This window comes from Crocuta crocuta, unplaced genomic scaffold (assembly GCF_008692635.1).
Source record: "Crocuta crocuta isolate KB4526 unplaced genomic scaffold, BGI_CrCroc_1.0 scaffold38, whole genome shotgun sequence".
Classification (NCBI taxonomy): domain Eukaryota; kingdom Metazoa; phylum Chordata; class Mammalia; order Carnivora; family Hyaenidae; genus Crocuta; species Crocuta crocuta.
The window spans coordinates 3,748,669-3,768,361 of record NW_027532605.1 but is presented as its reverse complement, the minus strand read 5'-3'; the positions used below and the strand labels follow the sequence as shown (position 1 = coordinate 3,768,361).

The window sequence follows — 19,693 nt, the reverse complement described above, 5'->3', positions numbered from 1 at the left end:
CGGAGCGAGGCGCGCGTGAAGCAGGCGCCGCTGCCCTTGCAGCCGGACTGCGCTTCGCTCAGCACCCGGCCGCCCTGACGCCAACCGGCGCCCCTCGGGCAGCTTCGGGGGCCGAGCAGGGCACGCAGTCCGCCGACGCCGGATGCCTCCCCAGCCCCGCGGCCGTCCCGAGGGGCGTTGGGCGCGGAGCCGCCCCGGCGATGTGCTGTGTAAGTGAACACCTGGGAGGTGGGCGACCGGTGTGTGTCCGTCGGTCTTGGCTCGTCAGCTTTGCCCTTTGGATTTTTCAATGGCAGAAACCTGGGAGTTACAGGCCACTTTAATTCCAGCAGACCTCTCTCGGCCAGGTGTTACGGAGAGAGACTCACCTCGCCGTCTCCTAATTGAGAAGTTAGTCCCCGCCCCTTCCAGCTGGTTCTGAGCCCAAGTCCGAGGTATTGCATTCTGAGCTGCAGTTTCAATCTCCCTCCTTCCTACCTGAAGAGTGACTGAAGATTTTCAGGTAAAAGATTTGCCTATGAACATTTAATTTGTATGCCAAACTGCCAGGCTTGTGCGCCGAATGACACGAGATAAGCAAAGTATTAGCTCTTGTGCTCTTTAGAGCTATGGGGGGCTCTATCTTGGGGCGAATTATGCTGCAAATGGGGCGAAAAATCGAAATAGATCTGCAAGATCCTTCAGCCATTAGCTAAGGGATCCGAGAAGCAAAGCGGAACAATAGGAGTTGTCTGTCTTCTGTTTCCTGTCTGCCCTCTCCCCATCCTTTATGAAAATAAATTAACATAAAATTACAAACTGGTAAACGTTCCCATCAAAGGCTCCATCTTTTCAGGATCTTTTGGGGATCTGAAGTATATGGTATTTACCTTAAGCAAAACTGTACTTAAGGATTCAAAGGAATAAAGAATCTATTTTTATTATGACAAAGTATAAATCACGTCAAAATCAACAGTTGAGTATACCTTTTTTCCTTTGGATGAGGTCATTTTCAAGTACTTGATATAGCTAATATCAATATATAGATGGAAATAATGTTATTTAAGTGTTCTATTTGATATGTTCAGCAAAATGATCTAGAAAAACAATATTTTCCGTTTTTAACTTTTATTTTGCCATCAAACAAAAATGGCCAAAATTACCTAGTAGGCTCACAATCTTAGAGTAAAAAAGGGTACTTTAAAATCATAGACCAACCTCTAATCCATTTTAGTATCTCCTCTGTAGCACTTCTGACAGACAAGCCACATTTTTATCGAACACTTCAGTGACAGGGAACTCACCACTTTTGAGGTACCCCTTCTTTCTGTTAACGTTAATAAGTCTCTGTTTACACTGAACACACCCACTGCTTCCTTGCACCTGTTTCTCATTAGTCTTACTTTTGCCAATAGTCCTCCAACTTGTGAAATTATATGGAGAATATTTCAACAGAGAGGATCAAAAATTCATCCATCTGACAAGAGTCTATGACCAAAAAATAGTTAAGAAATGAAAAGTCTTAAGTGGTAGAGTTAAGACTTTTCTCTCCTTGATAGACTTTCAGATCCCTGAGCCTCAGTTTCCTTGTCTGTAAAATGGGAATGATAATATACTCTATTTACCTATAGAATTATTGTGAGGATTAAGTGAAACAATGTTCATAAAGTACTTGGTACAGTTACCTAGAAGTCCGTAAATGTTAGTTGTCTTCACTAAAAAGTCATCATCTTTGTTTCTTTCCATACTTAAGACCTTTTCTCTGTGCTGAAGATCCTTAGCCCCAAATCTAATTAAGTAATTCAATCTAATCTGAACAGCGCAGAGTGCAATGAATTCCGATCTTCAAACAAAATCATCTGTCTTTTATAATAAATACACCACAGTTGACTGAAAACCTCACCACCCGCAGCCTCTCCTTCCCTCTCCTCAACCCCCAACACATTGCTATCAAAGTGGGCTTTATTAATTTTTTGAATATACAATTAAAAATGTCTAGAATATGAACTTTTTTCCTCTTGTGTTACTTGAAGTTTCCAATTTCCAGTTTGCTAGCTATGTTTTAGTCTCGATCATGGCATTCGTCATGCTAATTCTACCTTCTAGTTTTATGTCACCTGCACATTTGGTGAGTTTGTTCACCAGACATCCAAGTCATTAATAATACATGAAACAGTTCCTCTTGCCGTGGTGGCTCACCTAGAATTCTGCCTGTGTGGCACAGCAGAAGTGGTCCTGGACTTTTGGAGGCTGGTTTTAGAGCTTGACCGTGATACTTACTAGCTCTGTGACCTTGAGAAACTTATTTTCCATATCAACAAAATCATATTAGTAACATCTACTTTTCAGGGTGCTTATTAGAATTCAAAGTCATATACTGAGAGTACCAGATGTAGACCTCGTTGGGAATGTAGTCAGCCTTGGGAGATATTGCTGAGACAAATCAATGATCAGCTGAATTCAGTTAGCACTGTCCTCCTTATTTATCAAACTATTCTAGCCTGTAGGTCAGTCTTCATTATAAGACATCATGAGAAAAAGTTAAATCAAATGCTTTGCTAAAAAATATCTTGAGTATTCCTAATCTATCACAAAGTAAATGATAATAGTTTAAAAATGACTGACTCATAGTGAATATCTAGTTCCTAGAAGTCCTCAGAATATTCAGTTTACTGATTAAATTTTTAATTTTGCCACAAATTAGTATTTAACTTGTCTGCAATACCTAGGAATTTTAATTTCCTTTTGTTTGAATTTTTTAAATGTGTTTTATTTATTTCTGAGAGAGAGCGTGAGCAGGGGAGGGTCAGAGAGAGAGGGAGATACAGAAACTGAAGCAGGCTCCAGGCTCTGAGCTAGCTGTCAGAACAGAGCCCGACTCAGGGCTCAAACCCATGAACTTGCAAGATCATGACCTGAGCCAAAGTCAGATGTTTAACTTACTGAGCCACCCAGGTGCCCCCTTTCTTAATTTTTCAGAGGTTGTAATATTTCTGTGCTTATATATGCAGGCTTTCCCTGGAATATAATTCACCAGAATTTGTGACCTCTTCTGCTTGTATCTAGGTTCTCTCTTAGTGAGGTCTCTTCTGTCCTTTCCTGCATAAAAATCATTTGCTTTTGAGAAAGCAGAATAGTTGCTGAGCAGTTCTGTTTTCTTTCTCTAGTTAATGTACCATCTGCCCTTGGATTTGGGGATTGTTTTTTTAAACCGGAGCCTGTCTTCCATAGTGAGTGTACTATAAACAGTATGCAGCAACTCCGTGGTGGAGAAATACAACCAGTCATGACATTATAATGTCGGAAGTTTGGGAAGTAACAAATAACTCTAGTCAGTATATGATACAGGAAGAGCCTGTACTTTAAAAATTAATTTATTGCTTAGAAATTAAAAGTTGTAAAATCCAGGATGTGTTGGGGAGGAAATTTTTTTCCTCTAATCTTCTAGGTTCTTTGGCTGATAAATCGATATAAGAGAGATTAACAGGAGAAAAAACAATTTTAAGTACATCCATATAGGAGCCCCATAAGAGTATGAGACTCAGTAATAAGTTGGGCAATTGAGGTTTATATGCCATCCTGAACTAGGGAATGGGATAGGAATTCAGAGTTAAAGGGGGAGGAGGGTAATTCACAGGATGATAAGAGGAGCAGATATTTGGCAATTAGATGTTTGATCTGTCATCTAGATAGGTCATTCAGGTAAAAGTTATCTCTGGTAGTATCTCTTTTTCTAGACCAGGCTCCCTAGCTAAATTCTTTTAAATAGTTAAAGGAGAGGTCAAAGTTTTTCTTGAATTTGCTGGGTCTCAATTGCCTTCAGCTCAAAATAATCCACATGCCAAAGTGGCCTAATCTGGAATCATTGTGTTCTCCCCTTCAGATGTCTTTTACAAGAGACTGGAAGTAACATAAATTAGTGAAGCTGGATAGGTGTTGGGCATAAGGGAGTGAGAGAGCCATGTGAACTGGGGAGTGAATGCCCAGCTTAGAATTATTCTAATTTAGAACAATTTAAAGATTGCACTGGCCAAACAAAACACCAGCCCAACACTACCATGAGTTTGTGGCCTTTGCTTCAAGTGTGCTGAAAGAAATAGAACTCTGTATAGCTTACAGTTTTACTCTCAACATCTAACACGCTTTGAAATGCACAGATATTTGATAAATAGCCAAGCTCTAATTAGCATTCATTAAACGTGTGGATGTAAGAACTGTTCTATGCAAAATAACAAAAGGAGAAATGACTATTGCCTTTGAGGAATGTTTAATTTCATTTGAGGAGACAGCACTTAAACATTAGACTGGACATCAGTTCAAGAATAGAATTCTGAATAAGGGTTGGAGGAATTCCAGGAAGTCTGCACAAAGGAAATGGGCTTCCCTAGCCATGAAGATCGTATGGATTTGGTGTAAGCAGGGAAGAGAGAAGGAGTGTTAGGTGGAGATAAAGTGGAGGTGGTGTGTTTCAACATAAGGGAAGCTGCAAGGAGAAAATGAGCATGGGTATGTGTGGTAAGGAAAATAACTTGATGGGACAGGAAACTTCTTTGGATTAATTAAATTTAATAGGTAAAAAGAGGACTTTAAAAAATGTTTAAATTAGATGTACCTCTGCCCCCACCTCATCCCAATCCCCCGCCTCCACCCTAAAATACTGTACTGTCAGCTACAAAAAATAGGAACTCTCTAAGGACTCCTTAGGAATATGGTATATGTATCAGGAAAGAATGATCAAACTTTAAAGAGCAAAACTTTCTGAATTCTAGATCCTTTGACATAGAGTCCAAGTGAATTTGGTTACTGTTTTCCATGTCTCCACATAAGAATAATAGTTCTTTTAAGTATTCAGAAGTACATATACTACTGTCTGATATTAATTCAGTGCATAGCACTTAACCCACTTAATTTATTCTAATTGTTCTAAAATATTTGATTTCACTACATAACATAAAAACTAATCTTGAATTTGTAGAGAAAGAGAACAACTCTTTCTCTACCCTTTTAGGTTCATTGGCTGTGTCTGCAAATCGAACTGATAATAGATTAATGGGAGGAAAAAAAACATTACCTATGTACACATGGGGGTTCACAAAGGAATGTGCCTCAAAGAAACAGAATTGAAGACTTATGTACCATCTTAAGAGAGGGTGATAAATCGTGGGAAAGAGGGCAGACAAAGGAAAAGGAGTTTGGGACCCCTGGGTGGAGGTAAGTTATGGGAATGTGACTAGGAAGTGTATGATAAATAAGGATTTGTTCCATAAGGTTTGTTAAATAAATAAGAGTTGTCTCAGGTGATAAGAATTGTCCCTGGGGTAATTTTCCTTCTCATATAGGAGATGGAGACACCATTACAAAGGGAAATTTGTATCCTGCTTTTTGACAAAAACAGGGTGTGCAGAGAGCTAATTGTCCTTGGCACAAAGCAACCCTTATACCATTGTGGCATATGTTGGGATGGCAAACTGATCTCCTTCAAATTCATTAATGGTATTTGAGGTAAAGAAAATTTAATGACCCAGAAAAATGTCAGTTTAGATAATTTTATCTATTAAAATGACTAAGATTTAGGTATTTTGGATGAACCTTGATTAGAAACTACTTATTAAAGTTCATGCTTGAGTAAGGCAAAGTTTCTATCCTCCATGAATTCATAGACATGTGAGAAAGACAGACAAATATACCATCCGTCCCAGCGGAATGAGATGCATTCATGTTGTAATAGAATTATACCAGAATTGACACTTTTAGGATTGTTTTTGGAGTGTGGGGCTTCCAACTTTGAGGAAGATTTTGAGATTGGAGAATCTTGTGTGTTTCTTGTGGGTTGTACTTTTGTGAACGGAATTGGGAGAACTGTTCAGAATGAGAGAATGTGAGTTATCCACAATAATCTGCTCAGATGCTAGCTTCTCTTGCCTTGTCAGGTTTTTTCTTCCTTCCTCTTACCTCATTATCAATTCAGTAATGATCTCATAATAATAGTAGCAGAGTAGCTGCTACATCTTTATAGTGCTGTTTTTCCTTACTGCAATTCAAAAAGGAATTTGGGGCTGGAATCATTAACCTTAGTTTAGAAACGAGGATACAGAGAAGCAAAGAAAAATGTCTGTGGTCACATTGCTAATTAAATTACTCTACCCCTATCCAGTTAAAATCCATTTGAAGACCTCGCTATGAAAAATTTGTTGATTTTTTTTTTCCCTAACATTTTTGAGCTCAAAATATACAGATTTGCTGTATGTATATTTCTCTCCATAGGCCCAGTGAAGTTGAAAGAAAACTGAGAAACAGACTTAACACATTGATTTTGAGTATAAAGGAATTTTGTTCAGTGGGGCCCTTTTAAGTCTGGTGTTTTATGATATCACAGAGTCATTTTTTAAATTTACTTTAAAAATTCTATTATAAATGAACAAATCAGGAGACTATAGATGCTGGTGAGGACGTGGAGAAACGGGCACCCTCCTCCACTGTTGGTGGGAATGTAAACTGGTGCAGCCCCTCTGGAAAACAGTGTGGAGGTTCCTCAAAAAATTAACAGTAAAACTCCCCTATGACCCAGCAATAGCACTGCTAGGAATTTACCCAAGGGATATAGGAGTGCTGATGCATAGGGGTACATGTACCCCAATGTTCATAGCAGCACTCTCAACAATAGCCAAATCATGGAAAGAGCCTAAGTGTCCATCAACTGATGAATGGATCAAGAAGATGTGGTTTATCTATACCATGGAATACTACATGGCAATGAGAAACAATGAAATCTGGCCATGTGTAGCAACGTGGATGGACCTTGAGGGTGTTATGCTGAGCGAAATAAGTCAGGCAGAGAAGGACAAATATCATATGTTTGCACGTATAGGAGGATTAGGAGGAACTTGACGGAGGAACAAGGGGGAGAAGAAGGGCGGAAATGGTGGGGGAAAGGGAGAGAGGCAAACCATGAGAGACTCTTGAATGATGAGAACAAACTGAGGGCTGATGGGGGTGGGGGAGAAGGGAAAGGGTGTGGTGGGCATGGAGGGCACTTGTTGGGATGAGCACTGGGTGTTATATGGAAACCAACTTGACAAACTATTTTAAAAAAGAAATTAAAAAATTATAATTAATGTACCATGTTATAGTAGATCCTGGTGTACAATATAGAGATTCAACAATTTTATACATTACTCAGTGCTCATTGTGGTGTCTGTGCTCTTAATATTCTTACCCATTTCACCCATTCCCCCACCCCACTCAACTACAATAGCTATTAATTCTCTATAATTAAGAGTCTAATTTTTTCCTTTTTAAAAATTTGTTTCTTAAATTCCTCACCTGCCACTTTTCTCTGAATGTTTTATCTCAGTGTTATATCCTCCACATCCATCTATTTTGTTGCAAATGGCAAAATTTCAGTCCTTTTTATGGTTGAGTAATACTCCTGTGTGTGTGTGTGTGTGTGTGTACACACACTCATACATCACATCTCTTTTATCCCTTCACTTACTGATGGACCCTTGGGTTACTTCCATTATTTGGCTATTGTAAATAATGCTGCAATAAACATAGGAATGCATATATCTTTACAAATTAGTGTTTTCATATTCTTTGGGTAAATACCCAGTAGTGGAGTTACTGGATCATATAATAGTTCTATTTTTTATTTTCTGAGGAACTTCCATTCTGTTTTCTGGTGGCTGCACCAGTTTGCATTCCAACCAAGAGTTCATGAGGGTTCCTTTTACTTCACATCCTCACAACACTTGTTTCTTGTGGTTTTTTAATTTTAGCCATTCTGACAGTTGGTATTTCTTTGTGGTTTTAATTTGTATCTCTCTGGTGAAGGGTGATATTGAGCATCTTTTCATCTGTTGGCCATCTGTATGTTCTCTTAGGAGAAATGTCTGTTCATGTCTTCTGCCCGTTTTTTACGGTTTGTGGGTTTTTGTCTTTTTTTTTTTTTTTTTGGTGTTGGATTGTATAAGCACTTTATGTATTTTGGATACTAACCCCTTATCGGATATATCATTTGCAAATATCTTTTCCCATTCAGTAGGTTCTCTTTGAGTTTTGTTGATTGTTTCCTTTGCAGTAAAGAAGCTTTTTATTTTTTTTATAGTTTATTTATCTTTGAGACAGAGACGGAGCATGAGTTGGGCGGGGGGGGTGGGGCAGAGAGAGAGGAAGACACAGAATCTGAAACAGGCTCCAGGTTCTGAGCTGTCAGCACAGAGCCTGATGAGGGGCTTGAACCCATGAACCATGAGATCTGACCTGAACCGAAGTTGGACACTTAACCAACTGAGCCACCCAGGCACCCCAAGAAGCTTTTTATTTTAATGTAGTCCCAAAAATTTATTTTTGCTTTTGTTTCCCTTGCTTCAGGAGACATATCTAGAAAGATGTTGTTATGGACAGTGTCAGATAATTACTGCCTGTGCTCTTTTCTAGGATTTTTATGGTTTCAGGTCTCACATTTATCCATTTTGAATTTTTGTGTGTGTGTAGTGTAAGAAAGTGGCCCAGTTTCATTTTTTTGCGTGTAACTGTCCAGTTTTCCCAGCACCATTTGTTGAAGAGACTGTCTTTTTCCCATAGGATATTCTTGACTACTTTTCCAAAGATTAATTGACCATATTATCAAGGGTTTATTCCAAGGTTTGCTACTCTGGTCTATTGATCTTTATGTCTATTTTTGTGCCAGTACCATACTGTTTGATTTCTAGAGCTATTTAGTATGAAATCTGGGATTGTGATACCTCTGGTTTTGCTTTTCATTGTCAATATTGCTGTGGCTGTTTAGGGTCTTTTGTGGTTTCATACAAATTCTAGGATTGTTTGTTATAGATCTATGAAAAATGCTATATTATTTTGATAGGGATTACATTAAATCTATAGATTGCATTGGGTAGTATAGGCATTGTAACAATATTTGCTCTTCTAATCCATAAGCATGGAATGTCTTTCCATTTGTTTGAATCATCTTCAATTTCTTTCATCAGGTTTTCAGAATACAAGTCTTTCACCTCTTTGGTTAAGTTTATCCCTAGGTATTTTATTATTTTTGGTGCAATTGTAAATGGGATTGTTTTCTTAATTTCTCTTTCTGCTGCTTCGTTCTTAGTGTATAGACATGCAGCGGATTTCTGTATGTTGGTTTTGTGTCCTACAACCTTACTGAATTCATTCATCAGTTCTAGTAGTTTTTCAGTGGAGTCTGTTTTCTGTATATACTATCAAGGCATCTGCAAATAATGAATGTTTTACTTCTTTCTTGCCAATTTTGATGCCTTTAATCCTTTTTCTTCCCTGATTGCTGTGGCTAGGACTTCCAGTAGTATGTTGAATAACAGTAGTGAAAGTGGGCACTCTTATTTTGTTCCTAACCTTGGGGAAAGTTCTCAGTTTTTCACCACTGTATATAATGTTAGCTGTGGATTTTTCATATAAATTCTTTATAATGTTGAGGTATATTGTCTGTAAACCTATTTTGTTGAGAGTTTTTATCATGAAATAATGTTGTCCTTTGTCAAATGATTTTTCTGCATCTCTTGAAATAATCATATGGTTTTTATCCTCTTTTATTGATGTGATGTGTCATGTTGATTGATTTACGAATACTACACTACTCTCGAAACTCCTTTCATTTCTGATTTTGTTTGAGTCCTCTCTCATTCTCACTCTCCTCTCTTGTCACAGACTGTCAGTCTGAAATTCTCTCTTGTCCCCCAGAAGAGCAGATGAAGAATCAAATATGAGAGAGCCTAATGTCTGGGAGAATACAAGAGCCCTGAACAGGGAATTTGTCTCTGTATTTATTGAGTTCTCAAGATATTACATATGTGGTGAACATGAAGAAAACAATCAGATGGTAATCATTAACTTGTGTGTGTAAGAAGCAAAGGGTCTGGGGGACAAGTGGAGTTTGTGATCAAAGCACAATAGTATATTGGCACCAGATGAAAAGTAATTTCCTGCAGGCGATGTAACAAATTACTCATGATCCCATTATAATATCTCGCTAACTAACCTTGGAAGATTTCACCCCAGTGTGGTGGCTTTCCACCCTAAACTTTTTTCTAACCCATTTTTGTAAGTATAAAGGATTCTTGGACCTGTTTCCCATACTCTCTCTCCTCTCTCTCTCTCTCTTTTATGAGTTTGGCTAAAGGCTTACTAATTCTGTTTATCTTTTCAAAGAAACAGCCCCTGGTTTCATTGATCTGTTCTATTGAGGCTTTTTTAAAGTTTTTAAAGTTTCTATTTCATTTATTTCTGCTCTAATCTTTTTTTTAATGTTTAATGTTTTAATGTTTATTTCTGAGAGACAGAGAGACAGAGAGAGAGACAGCGTGAGTAGGGGAGGGTCAGAAAGAGAGGGAGACACAGAATCCGAAGCAGGCTCCAGGCTCTGAGCTAGCTTTCAGCACAGAGCCCAACGCGGGGCCCGAACCCACGATCATGACCTGAGCTGAAGTCGGATGCCCAACCAACTGAGCCACCCAGGTGCCCCATTTCTGCTCTAATCTTTATGATTTCCTTCCTTCCTTCTACTGGTTTGGGGTTTGTTTGTTCTTCTTTTCCTAGGTCCTTTAGGTGTAAAGTTAGGTTGTTCATTTGGGATTTTTCTTCTTGAGATAGGCCTGTATTGCTATATAGTTACCTTTTAAAACAGCTTTTGCTGTATCCCAAGAATTTTGAACTGTCGAGTTTTCACTCTCATTTGTCTCTATGTATTTTTTATTTTCTCTTTGATTTCTTGGTCATCACATTCATTGTTTAGTAGCGTGTTTCTTAACCTCCATATATTTGTGCTCTTTCCAGATATTTTTCTTCTGGTTGATTTCTAGTTTCATAGCATTGTGGTCAGAAAAAATGCATGATATGACTCTGATCTTTTTTAATTTGTTGAGACTTGTTTTATGGTCTAATATATCACTTATTGTGAAGAATGTTCCATGTGCACTTGAAAAGAATGTAGATTCTGTTTTAGAATGGAACATTCTACTTGTACTGTGTTACTGTTGATTACTTCTTTTATGTTTGGTAATAGCTGCTTAATGTATTTGGGTGCTCTGCTGTTGGATGCATAGATATTTACAATTGTTATATTTCATGTTGGATTGGTCCCTTTATGATTATATAGTATCCTTCTTTGTCTCATTATAGTCTTTGTTTTAAAATCTGTTTTGACCTTTGTAAGTATTGCTATCCCAGCTTTCTTTTCACATTCATTTACATGATAAATGCTTTTCTGTCCCTTCACTTTCTTTTTTTAAGTTTATTTATTTATTTTGAGTGAGAGAGAGAGAGAGAGAACATGAGCAGAGGAGGGATAGGGAGAGGGAAAAAGAGGGAATCCCAGGCAGGCTCCGTACTGTCATAGCAGAGCCTGATGTGGGGCTCAAACTAAGAAACCATGAGATGATGACCTGAGCCGAAGTCAGATGCTTAACTGACTGAGCCACCCAGGTGACACCTATCCCTTCACTTTCAATCTGCATATATCTTTAGGTCTGAAATGGGTTTCTTGTAGACAGCAAAAGAATGGGTCTTTGTTTGTTATCCACCCAGTCACCTTATGTCTTTTGATTGGAACATTTAGTCTACAAATCAAAGTAATTATTGCCATTTTGTTACTTGTTTTATGGCTGTGCATGTAGTTCTTCTCTGTTACTTTCTTCCTTTGCTCTCTTCGTTCATGATTAGTTCTTTAATGATATACTTAGATTCATTTCTCTTAATTTTGTGCATACTTATGACTGGTTTTTGATTTGTGGTTAGCATTCAGTTTATATATAACATCTTATGCTTATAGCAGCCTATACTAAGTTGATGGTTGCTTAAGTTTGAATCCATTCTTTAATCCTTTCCCCCTCCCACCATGTTTTAGGTATATGTTGTCATAATTTACAAATTTTTGTTTTGTGAGATCGTTGACTGATTTTTATAGATATAATTAACTTTATTGCTTTTGTGCTTTCCGTTCCATTCAGAGTCCGCATTAACATTTCTTGTAAGGCTGGATTAGTGGTCATGAATTCCTTTAGCTTTTGTCTGGAAACCTCTTTGTGGACCTCCTTGCGCTGATTTTGTTGGGGGCTCTCTGGTGCCTCCTGAATGTGGATTTCTGTCTCCTTTCCCATATTCAGGAAGCTTTCAGCTATTATTTCTTCAAATTTTCTGTCCCCTCTTCTTTCTCTTCTCCTTCAGAATCCCTGTAACGCAAATATTGTTACATTTGATGATGTCACTAAGTTCCCTTATCTATTCTTACTTTTCTTCTGCTTTCTCTCTCCTGTTCAGTTTGAGTGCATTCCATTACTCTGTTCTCCAGGTCACTGATCCATTCTTCTGCTTCCTCTAGTCTACTACTTATTCCTGCTAGTGTACTTTTAACTCCAGTTAATGAGTTCTTCATTTCTGATTTATTCTTTTTATGTTTTCTTTCTCTTTTGAAGATCTCACTGAAATCCTCCTCTCTTTTCTAAAGTCCAGTGAGTATCTTTATGATCATAACTCTAAATTCTCTATCAGATATATTACTTATTTCTGTTTTATTTTGTTGTCTTGGTGTGATTTTGTCTTGTTTATTTATTTGGTATATATTCCTCAATCTCATTTTTTTCCCAACTCTCTGTGTGTTTCTCTCTGTTAGGAAAGTCAGCTATGTCTCCTGTTCTTGAAAGTAGTGGCCTTATGAAGAAGAGGTCCTATAGTGCCCTGCAGCACAGCATTTCCTGTTCACCAGAATCTGGCACTTCAGGGGTTTCTCCTGTGTGTGTTGCATGTAACCTACTATTGTGGCTGAACCACATCTGCCTTCAGTTCAGTCATCTGCAATGGCTGTCTGCCTGTTGTGGTCAGGGTTTGGTCCCTCTGTTATTAGTGGGCAGTCCGGGGCCACCTTGGGCTTGAGTCGGGTCAGATCAGGCATTTGCCAGGGCTGCAGTAGCACTGAACTACAGGGCTTTTGTTGGTAGGTGGGGCCTGCAGTCAGACCAGGTGTCTGCCCCCAGCCCACTTCTGGTTCCCCAGTTGAGCTTGTGTGTGTGGTTACCTTTTGTTCCCAAAGAAAAAGTCACTTTGGAGTGGCATTGGCCCCTGTTGAGGCTCTTGCACAGTGCCATGCTTGGGGCTCTGCTTTGGATGGACACCTGCCCAGTGCAGGTTGGGTGGGGCAGGTCCACATATTATGGGTAGTGTTAGCAAGGTTTGCACTTGTCTGCTGTGGGAGGAGACCTTTGAAGAACTCCTGTGGAGGACAGGTTGGAGGGAGTCAGACTGAAGAAGAATGCAGGATTAGGGTATGCTATTAGCAAGCTAGGTAGAGAGTGTTCCTCCAGATTCCTGCAGGTTTCTGTGTATCTGAAGAGCAGACGAGGAAAATGGCACCCTCCAGCTCTTTTGTTTCTAGAGAAGTCTCCCAAAGATCCCTGCCCCCTCAGCATACTCTGAAATTAGTAAATAAATCTCCTTCCTATGTACCCCAGGCATTTTTGAAACTGCTGCTTCTGTGCTATATGTCAGGGCTGCTGTCTCTTTAAGGGTAAGGACTCCATTTCCACTAGCTCTCTGGGGCTCCCGGAGCCAAGCCAACTGAGTTTTAAAGTTCCTGGTGTTAAGTAGCACTGATTCTAATAACTTGCCAAGTTAAGCTCCACTGGTTTTTCAAAGCCAAATGTTACAGGGATCCATCTTCCCAATGTGGGTCCCCCATGCCCCAGGTCCCAGACATGGGGTCTTCTCCTCTTCCCTCTTCATGCCTATAGTGTCCCTCCTTCCTGTGGACAATCTCATGGGTCAGTTTGGTTCCTGGCCACACCTCCACCCTTTGAACCATTTTTGGTGTGGCCTCTTCTCTATGTTTAGCTGTGGAGAATCTGTTAGGCCAGTCTTCAGGTTATTTTCTAGGTTACTTTTGCTGATGTGGGTGTTATCTAGGTATGTCTATGGGATGAGATAAGCTTAGGATCCTCCTACTCTGTCATCTCTGGAAGTCTCAAGATGTCATTTTTTAAAAAAGAACCTTGGTCAGGATCTTAGATGAACTACCAGTCTACATTCAAAGAAATGAGAACTGGCACCACAAAAAATAATTTATCAAACCCTAAAGTCTCAAACAACTTTCCCTTCCTCCTGTACTTAATAGTCTTAGGATTAATAAAAAGCACACTTTACACTGCACATAGAACAGCACTGCCCCCAAAGTTCATATAAGTAGTGTAGAATGTAAGACTCAGGAGTAAATCACAGATGATAAATACTGAATTTATGGGAGATACAGGAGTTGCTCAGCATTTTAAAATTCTAATTATAAACCTTGATCTTTTGGAACCAGTGCCATGGAGGGAGGGCATCTACAGTGTCTCCTCACAAACTTTTGCTTGGTTCTAGCCAATTTTGCATTAGTTTAACCCTCTCATTTGACTCAGCTTGATGGCTTTTTAAAATTAAGATGTATTATAGTCCTACTATCTACAGAGGTAGATAGATAATTTACTCTGAGAAGCTCCAGACACTTGGTTATTATTTGTAACATATGGTTATACATACTCCGTTGCTCTCTTTTTTGGGGTACAGGCATACCTTGTTATATTGTGCTTTGCCTTATTGCACTTTGTAGATACTGCATTTTTTACAAATTGAAGATTTGTGGCAATGCTGTGTTGAGCTAGTCTGTCTGAACATGTTTTCTAACAGCATTTGCTCACGTCACATCTCTGTGTCAAATTTTGGTAATTCTCACAATATTTCAAATTTTTATTATATTTTATGGTCATCTGTGATCAGTAATCAGTGATTACAACTCACTGAAAGCTCAAATGATCGTTAGCAGTTTTTAGTGATAAAATATTTTTAATCTTTGCACATTGGTATTTTTAGACATAATGCTGTGACACATTACAGACTACTGTAAACATAACTTTTCTATTTAGTGGGAAACCAAGGTGTTCTTTTCACTTTATTGTGCTATTTGCTTTAACAGTCAGTGGTCTGGAAGTGAACCCACAGTTTTCTTTGATGTATGCCTGTATGGGGATTTCTTCCAAACATCTAGAGTTAAATTATTTAAACCAATTAACATTTACTGAAGCCCGTCATTATGCATGCATATAGAAGTGAGATGCAAGGATGAATAACAATGACTTATTACCAGTCTTCTTTTAGAAAGCATATAAGTACTGTGACCATGTTCCTGCCTTCAAGAGTCCATCTGCCATGGGTACAGACTTGTAAACAAGGCAGAATGGGAAAGTACAGTGATGAAGATAATATGACCTGGGAACCCAAGAGTGTGATAGAGTGATATTAGGTAGTGAGATGGCTTTTATACAGGAAGTGTACTTGAGATGCACACTTAAGAATAGGTAAATTTTTTAGAAAGAAGAAATCTGTGGTAGTAATGCTAGAGAGAAGGGGGAAATGATTTTTTTTTTTTAAAAAAAAGCCCTTTTAAAAGATAGTTTTACAATGTGAGGTAGGAATCCATGGAATAATTGGCTTAGCATATAAAGTTGATTGGATCATGATTTTCAGCTTGCAGTGAGTTTTAGGACTGAACACTCATCTTTGCACTAGTTTTGGTTTCATGTTCTGATTCAAGCTCCAATTCCTAGTTTCAAGTACAGGATCTAAAGAACAGTCCAGGTATAACAAATCAAAGTCAATATTATGATGACGTTACCCAGTTCTTCATACAGCCTCCATTTAACAGCAGTTGCTTAAGGAACTGGCTTCAGAATTTTATGGAGCTTAATTCATGCATCTCAAGTACAGCATTGTCATTTAGCTATAGCCTGACATGACTAAGAAATGAATATAGAATATGAAGTTTAAGTGTTTTAAATTCTTGGGGTACCTGGGTGGCTCATTCAGTTAAACATTTGACTCTTGATTTTGGCTCAGGTCAGGATCCCAGGGTCATGGCATTGAGCCCCTGGTCAGGGGGCTGAGCATGGAGCCTCCTCAAGATATTCTCTCTCTCCCTCCCTCTCTCTCTCTCTCTCTCTCCCCCCCGCTCTCTCTCTCCCCTCTCTCCTGTCTCCCTCTGTCCCTCTCCCCTACTTATGCACAACCTTTCTCTCTCTCTCAAAAAAGTATATGCTAAATGTTTTACATTCTTAGCAGTGATCTAGATCAAATTTTTTTCTTCAGCTAGTTTTTTTTTCAACTAATTGATCATCAGCTACTTTGCATTTTCCTTCAGGTATTTATATTGCTGGTACTGGAAGAATTACTGCAGACTGAGGTTCAATATTCCTAGTTATAAATAGGGTTGGCCTGGTGGAACCAGACATGTACGCAGAGTAAAGCTCAGAAGGGCCAGGAGAAATGTCTGTTTCTTGGACTTGGTAATGGATGTGTGTGCACACACACACACTCATAAATAGTATCTTCTTTATCCATTCATCTATTAATGGACTTTGGGTCACTTCGATATCTTGGCTATTGTAAATAATGCTGCAGTAACATAGGGGGGCATATATCTCTTCAAATTAGTGTTTTCATTTTCTTTGGGTAAATACCCCGTAGTGGAATTATTGAATTATATGGTATTTCTATTTTTAATATTTCAGGAACTGCTGTGTTGTTTTCCACAGTGGCTGTACCAGTTTGCATTCCTACCAGCCATGCACAGGGGTTTTCTCTTTCTCCACATCCTTACCAATACTTGTTTTTCTTTTTGATTCTAGCCATTCTGACAGGTATGTGGTGATATTTCATTGTGGTTTTGATTTGCATTTTCCTAATAATCAGTGGTGTTGAGCATCTTATGTCTGTCGACCATGTGTATGTATTCTTTGGAAAGATGTTTATTCAGATCTTCTGCACATTTTAAAATCGGATTGTTTCTTTTGTGTTGGGTTGTATAAGTTCTTTATATATTTTGAATGTTAACCCCTTATTGGATATATCATTCTCAAATATTTTCTCCCATTCAGTAGGTTGCCTTTTCATTTTGTTGTTTCCTTTGCTGTGCAAAAGCTTATTATTTTGATGTAGTCCCAATAATTTGCTTTTGTTTCCCTTGCCTTAAAAGACATGGCTAGAAAAATATTGCTAAGGCCAGTGTCAAAGAGATTACTGCCTATGTTTTCATCTTGGAATTTTGTTTTCAGGTCTCACAGTTAGGTCTTTAATCTCTTTGGAGTTTATTTCTGTGTATGGTGTGAGAAAGTGGTCCATTTTTATTCTTTTGCATGCAGCTGTCATTTGCCCAGCACCATTTATTAAAGAGACTGTCATTTCCACATTGTATATTCTTGCCTCCTTTCTCATAGATTAACTGCCCATACAGTATGGGTTTATTCTGGGCTTACTTTTGAAAATTATATTTTCTAGATGTTTGAGATTTCTTTAACAAGCCTTTTAAAATGACGAGAGCTAAGACACTTCTTGGTTAGTTTCTGGCATTTATTGTATTATGCCTTCCACTGATAGCTATAGTAACTTCCCAGCCAGAGAGATGAATAAATATTGGCTGAAAATTAACTTAGGACAGCTGATCCCACATGCTGTCCTAAGAAGGTTAATTGTATAATTTGCTAAATTATTGATTTGCATTAACAACTAACACTGTTGACGGAGCCTGGGTGGCTCAATCAGTTGTCAGTCCAACTCTCGATTTTGGCTCAGGTCATGATCCCAGGGTTGTGGGATAGAGTCCTGTGTTGGGCTCTGTGCTGAGCATGGAGCCTGCTTGAGTCAGTCTCAGTCTCTCTCTCTCTCTCTCTCTCTCTCTCTCTCTCTCTCTCTCTCTCTCTCTCTCTCTCTCCCCTCCCCTCTCTCCCTCTCTCCCTCCCCCCTTCCCCCCCTTTTTTTCCCTCCTCCTCTCCCGCCTTTTGCCCCTCCCCCCCACTCCTTAACATTAAAAACAATTTTTTAAAATAACAGTTGAAACTTTATTTCTTCATTGTGAATCAACCAACTTACTAGGGGAGATGAAGATTATACGAAGCTTATTCTTCAGTGGTATACAGGCTGGTATTATAATTGCCTTTCAAGGTGTCTATCAAGTATTTGAATAGCTACTGAAAACAGTGGCACAAACTTAATGGTTTGGGCTCTGACTTTCCATTAAGGATCACACTTACTTATTCATGATAAACCTCAAGAGGCTTCTGTGGGACAGAAACTGTAGAATTCAAATCTGATTAAGGAAAGTGCAGGGCACTTAACCAAACCCAATCTATCAGGACAACTGCATCTTCTCTGAGGATGTGATGAGTAATTCCATTAGTTACTGGACTGGCTGATTACCTAATAATATGAATCTATCAATGCCGTTTTACCCAAGAAGGACCTGAAGGCCAGAGTGACAGTCCTGGCATGGTGGTCTGTTTGGGAGACTGGGAAGCTCTGGGCCATAATGTCCCTGCTGATGGGAAAACAGGATAAAGACTGGGGCCATGACCAGAGTAATGACACCCTTGAAAGGAGCCACATTGGTCTCTATTGCCAAGAATTAACCTCAAAACTTGGAGGGGCAGGGGTGTGGTGGGGGAGAAATTCTATAAATTCAAGAGGATATTCAGTACTTTAAAAACATAAGCTAGGATTGGATAAGGTATTGTTAGAGCAACTATTATTACAAGAAGAGCCTTGAATTAGGAACGGGAATTCCATGATTACTTGCCCTGTAACCTCTCTGGAGCAGTTTCCTCTGCAAGGACAAGTAGCCAGACCTGCCTGCCTATTTCCTCTATTAGTTGGGCAGAAGGAGATGGTAAACATGATTAGTGAACTGAAGTGATAAGCAATTATAGAATTCTATCCTTGATAGAAGCACTAAGGCTAAACTAGCTGAAAGTTGATGGCATAAATATCTTACTTTCTAGGTACTTTGAGGTCCTATAGACAACCGAGAGATGTCTATAAAGAGTGTTGTAAGGGATGGAGTATTACTAACCTANTTAGCTACAAGTTCAGGAACAATTCTGTTGAGGACAAAAGATCCTCATATCCAATTTCTAAACTGACTTCTCTTTTACTGACATAATTCCAACTCAAAGTACTCTCCAAGTTCCCAAAGGAAATGAGAAACAGATAAAGCCATTGAATTGGCAGCAGTGGGTAGATGGAGGCTTTTTGCTCTTCGGTAGGTGCTAAAGAAGATGACCAGAGTTTGGGCTGATTTAGGACAGTGTGAGAACAAAGGAAATCACATGCCTATCACAAGGAAGCATACAGCACCATGAGCTGGTTTGTGTGCTGGATGCTGCCACATCACTTTAAGAGTTAGAATTTTAAACTGATTTTAAAACTTGGTGTGACTGATTCAAGCAGGCAGCCTTTTTCAGGTATAAATATATCAGTTCCCTGGACTTATATCTCCCAGAATGTTCTGAAAAGCTATTATGTATATTTTATTGAAGTGAAAATTACAGTGAAATAACAGATATTAAGGGTATAATTTAAAAGTTTTGACAAATGTATATACCCATGTAATCAACACTCTAATCAAGATACACATTTCCATCACTCAGAAAATTCTTTCATGACCCCTTCCAAGCAGCACTTAACCAGAGAACCATATATGATTTCCATTTATGGGATTAATGTCCATTCCTAAAAATGAGAGAAATATGATCAGCTTTTTGTATCTGGCTCAACATATTTCTGAGATTCACCCATGCTGTTGCATTTATCTACAGTTCATTCTTTTCTATTGTCAACTAGTATTCTATTTCATGGAAATACCCAATTTGCTTCTCCATTAAGT

At 38.7% G+C, this 19,693-nt stretch overlaps 1 protein-coding gene across 6 annotated transcripts in view; it reads left to right on the top strand.

Annotated features, from left to right (window-relative positions):
• The window catches only part of AKAP19 (A-kinase anchoring protein 19), a 63,464-nt gene that overhangs the window by 35,510 nt on the left and 8,261 nt on the right, over positions 1-19,693 (top strand). Inside the window, exon 3 of one of the 6 annotated variants that reach the window (XM_077780249.1) lies at positions 348-502. The exons of the other annotated variants lie outside the window; for them this stretch is intronic. The gene's annotated coding sequence lies outside the window, so the exon portion shown is untranslated. The remainder of the gene's footprint in view (positions 1-347; positions 503-19,693) is intronic. 6 annotated transcript variants of the gene reach the window in all.